Source organism: Anastrepha ludens, chromosome 5 (assembly GCF_028408465.1).
Source record: "Anastrepha ludens isolate Willacy chromosome 5, idAnaLude1.1, whole genome shotgun sequence".
Taxonomy (NCBI): domain Eukaryota; kingdom Metazoa; phylum Arthropoda; class Insecta; order Diptera; family Tephritidae; genus Anastrepha; species Anastrepha ludens.
In genome coordinates this window covers 67,378,806-67,384,283 of record NC_071501.1, presented here as the reverse complement: position 1 = coordinate 67,384,283, position 5,478 = coordinate 67,378,806, and positions in this window count along the sequence as shown.

The following is a 5,478-nucleotide window of genomic DNA, read 5'->3' as shown; positions in this document are numbered from 1 at the left end:
CTGACCGAGAATATATTTAACGTAGTTTTTGTTACGGTGTGTGTGTCGAGGTACACAGTTACCTCCTTTATGACTAAGGCGGTAGACAGAATAGTAGTCCGGAAACTGGACAGATAATTTCAGTCCTAATTATTTTGAAAAAACTCCACAGCCTACTTTATTTCCCAGCTTGGATCCATCCGTGTAAAAAATTATTTCCCCTCTTCTCCATGGTCTTTGAGTTTGCCACTCTCTTCTTGACGGAATGTTAGTCTTGAAGAGTCTGCCGAAGATAGGTTTCGGAAAAGAGTAGTCGATTTCTTGGTTATAACTGCTCATGGTTTGTACTATAGAAGTGTGGCCAAACCGCCGAGTCTTTCATAGCGCCATACTATTACGTCTGAGCGCTGAAGAGTCAGTCATGTGTTTTTCTACCAGACTTAGAGCAGGCAAGTTGACTTTGTTTAGTCCTTAAAGCGCCGGGGATGCATAGACACGCAGTTTCTTGAACTTTTCTCAGCAATATCATATAATTTGTCTTTTGAGTTGGTGGCCACCACACAAATAAAGCGTTTTTCAATAGGTGCGCTTCAACTTTTTTCCGATAGGGAGGGGCGAACGACGCAATATTTTTTATTTTTCGCTTGTCATTTGTAAACTTCATTAGTATACATTTCATCATGGAACGCTACACACTTGAGCAACGATTGCAAATCGTGCAAATTTTGTATGAAAATAATCGTTCTGTTGCTGCTACTTTAATCCAGATTTTTTCCAAAAAATCATCTTCAGTGATAAAGCTCACTTTTGGCTCAATGGCTTTGTCAACAAGCAAAATATGCGTTACTGGGCAGAAAGCAATCCACACGTGATTCATGAGGCACCGTTGCATCCCGAAAAAATCACTGTTTGGTGCGGTTTACATGCCGGCGGCGTATTTGGCCCATATTTTTTCGTTGACGAGAACGATCGCCACGTTACTGTGAATGGAAATCGATACCGCGACATGATAAACGATTATTTTTGGCCGCAATTGAATGGTATGGACATAGACGACATGTGGTTTCAACAGGACGGGGCCACAAGCCACACAGCACACGCTACAATTGATTTGTTGAAGAGTAAGTTCGATGAACGCATTATTTCCAGAAATGGGCCGGTCGAATGGCCGCCGCGCTCGTGTGATTTGACGCCTCTAGACTATTTTCTTTGGGGTTTGTGAAGTCATTGGTCTACAGTAACAAGCCGGCGACGATTTGTGAGCTCAGAGCCAATATTGAACGCGAAATTGCTGGAATTCGGCCGATTTATGCAAAAGAGTGGTCGAAAATTGAGTTCAACGATTGGAAATGGTAAAACGTGCACGTGGTGGTCATGCAAAAGAAATCGAATTTCATACTTAAATGTATATGTTCAAACTCGATAATAAAAAAAAAAATTAGTTAAAAAAGTTAAACCGTTTGTGTTTTATTCAAAAAAAAAGTTGAAGCGCTCTTACTGAAAAACGCTTTATTCCATATAGCAAAATAAGCTGAACTACCGACGTGTTAAGCCAATGTGTAATACGAGGTGTTAGCCCCCTTTGATGAAATAAGTAAGATTTCTTTGTAACTTCGCAGTTATGCTTTATTTACTAAAAGTTTAGGGACTTCAAAGCTGTATACGAAAAATCCGTCTAAAAATTCCAATTAAAATCGTGGAGTTCGGATGAAAACTTTGCGGATTTTTTTCAATATTTGTACAAAGGTTGAAAATTGAATTTGTATGATTCTAGTTAGCCAGTGAGCTATACTTTTATAATAAATAATGAACATTTAAAACGCAAAAAAAAAATTGTCAAACTGGTAAAATTGTTGGTGTGCTAACTTTTGTCGCCGACTATCAGCTTCAAAGAAGAAGACGGAAGTGTATGCCAACTGGCTAAACGCAAAGATTGACATTACAAAACAAAACAATTATCACTCCACCTTAATAAAAATGCATGAATACGTATGTGCATACATACAACTACTAAGCTTTCACGGTTATTCGTCGCAATTGCTTTCAAAGCCAAGCGCTACGCAAAAATCACAAGCCAAAGCTTTGAAAAAAGACGCTCGATTTATGTTCAGTTTTTTATGAGTTTTTATTTTAGCACACTAACAAATTTATGCATATACATATACATACATACTGGTTACATATTTACAATGGCTTGTGTCGCTTTATTTATGCTTGTAAGTATGTATGTATGATTGTGCGATATGCAAATGTGTACTTTTATGTTTGTTTGTTGGCAACGCAAATTATGAAATTGAATGGCAAATTTCAATTTGGCATTGCAATCAATTTTGCGCGAATCAAATTGTGCACCGGCCGCAACGCTCTTGTGCAAACAGCAATTCATTTGGAATTATGAGCGATGATCTATTAAATATCGGTGATAAAAGTCGCACTTCATATTCTTGGTTTATGGCTCGATACTAAGAGGATTTCGTAAATGGCTTTGTGTCATAAAAAGTAAAATGGGAAATATTTTTTTCACTTTGTTTTGTGTAAATGTTACACTAATTCAACTTGTTTCTCTTCTGCTTGATGGGCTCCTGAGCGACTTTGATTCAGTTGAGTAGAAGTGCGTCAGTCATTATATTTTCTCTCGCGAACCAATCAGTTAGTACTGGAGGTAAACTAACAATAAGCTGGCTGCTCTGCTAAACTTTGTTTTTTCCTCACCGCCAGTGTCAGTGGCCCGTTCTATTCTATTCTATTCTATTCTATTCTATTCTATTCTATTCTATTCTATTCTATTCTATTCTATTCTATTCTATTCTATTCTATTCTATTCTATTCTATTCTATTCTATTCTATTCTATTCTATTCTATTCTATTCTATTCTATTCTATTCTATTCTATTCTATTCTATTCTATTCTATTCTATTCTATTCTATTCTATTCTATTCTATTCTATTCTATTCTATTCTATTCTATTCTATTCTATTCTATTCTATTCTATTCTATTCTATTCTATTCTATTCTATTCTATTCTATTCTATTCTATTCTATTCTATTCTATTCTATTCTATTCTATTCTATTCTATTCTATTCTATTCTATTCTATTCTATTCTATTCTATTCTATTCTGTTCTATTCTATTCTATTCTATTCTATTCTATTCTATTCTATTCTATTCTATTCTGTTCTATTCTATTCTATTCTATTCTGTTCTATTCTATTCTATTCTATTCTATTCTATTCTATTCTATTCTATTCTATTCTATTCTATTCTATTCTATTCTATTCTATTCTATTCTATTCTATTCTATTCTATTCTATTCTATTCTATTCTATTCTATTCTATTCTATTCTATTCTATTCTATTCTATTCTATTCTGTTCTATTCTGTTCTATTATATTCTATTATATTCTATTCTATTCTATTCTATTCTATTCTATTCTATTATATTCTATTCTATTCTATTCTATTCTATTCTATTCTATTCTATTCTATTCTATTCTATTCTATTCTATTCTATTCTATTCTATTCTATTCTATTCTATTCTATTCTATTCTATTCTATTCTATTCTATTCTATTCTATTCTATTCTATTCTATTCTATTCTGTTCTATTCTATTCTATTCTATTCTATTCTATTCTATTCTATTCTATTCTATTCTATTCTATTCTATTCTATTCTATTCTATTCTATTCTATTCTATTCTATTCTATTCTATTCTATTCTATTCTATTCTATTCTATTCTATTCTATTCTATTCTATTCTATTCTATTCTATTCTATTCTATTCTATTCTATTCTATTCTATTCTATTCTATTCTATTCTATTCTGTTCTATTCTATTCTATTCTATTCTATTCTATTATATTCTATTCTATTCTATTCTATTCTATTCCATTCTATTCTATTCTATTCTATTATACACTTTTTTACTATCAGGGCCTACATGAGTAAATCTAAACTCGGAATTAAAAACATGTAGCGCCCCTACCCACAAAAATTTGACTAATATTTTAAACATCCACCGAACAATGCGTCTCCAGCTCGGCCAAGCACCTAAGTATCAATTACATATATAGGGTGTGCGCAGTATTTGAGGAAAACTTGAGAGCAAAACTAATTAGCTTTTATTTAAGAAAAAATTAATGAAGCTCCACAAATTCTTTACACAGCATTAACTTATTATATAGTATATATAAAAATCATTTCATACAATTTTCTTTAGCTGCAATAACTTTTTCGATCCGGGTCCGGAAATGATTGAATGAAATATTCATATTGACCACTCAAACAAGCTATCGTACGGGAGCATCGATTAAGATTTCCTCCCGTATTCGCGATTCTTTGGATCTGAGCGTTCCTGTGAGGCCGAATGGGTATCGCGAGAAAGAATGGTATTATGAGGCTAACATACTTATTGGTTTCACGCTCAACTACGATCGTGTGGTGGTATAGTCATGGAAATTTTCAGTCATCCCATTTAGTGTCGCCATCGCTTTGGGTGAAGGAGCACAGAGTTATATGGGCTCTCACGGTGTACACCATCAATGCAGGGTCTTAATGCTCTCTCTAGAATCTCGATATATGCAGCAGAATTCGTTTGAAATTCTTGAGCAAAGAAAGCTGATGGTATGACATGTCCTTTGTGGTTCACAATACCTCAAACCATAGCAGTGGCTGGAAACTCAATGTGCATGACAACAGAAACCTCTGTAGGCTCGGAACATAGACATTTGTCATGTGGTTGCTCTTGTGGTGTTGGCGCTTCAGATGCTTAATTTGATTTAGAAAGCGTTTTGAAGGGGTAACTCGCCGTTCTCGTATTTGCCCCGATATAAACTGTTTTCTGTGTATAACGTAGGACAACTCGACGGATAAGACCATCACAGACCGAGGGTTCACATTGATCTCAAAAGGTCCTCGTCAATTATCGCCTGCACTTGTGAAAGAAAATCTGCTAATTGGACAATGTTAGAACGTTCCTCGTTTTTTTTTTGTTTTTAATAGATTCTACATAGTCGCCCATTCAAGGCGAACCTAAAGAAAAAACGGACGGGCGCACTTAAGAAAATTAGAGATTTCTAAATCGGTGTGATTCCCACATATAGCGCCTAAAACTGCATGTCTCTTCATTTCTTGAGTTAAGTTGTAGTCCTCCATGTCTTTTCTGAAAAAGAGCGAAAAAGAAAAATAATTGTTTCGGGAAGTTATAGCCACGTATACGCATGTCCTCAAATACCGTGTGCACTAGGGCGGGCCGATTAAAAAATCGCTCATTGCTCTGTGAAAATCGTATTCTAGGGATCAAAATAAGAAACTTTGCCGAAGGAACCATACCTCTAAAACGAATTCTGATGTCCCCCAATTTAAAAATATCACCAGAATTCGTTTTAGAGGTATGGTTCCTTCGGCAAAGTTTCTTATTTTGATCCCTAGAATATGATTTTCACAGAGCAATGGGCGATTTTTTTGCCTCCCCACAAAAGACACTAAAAGTTCGACCCA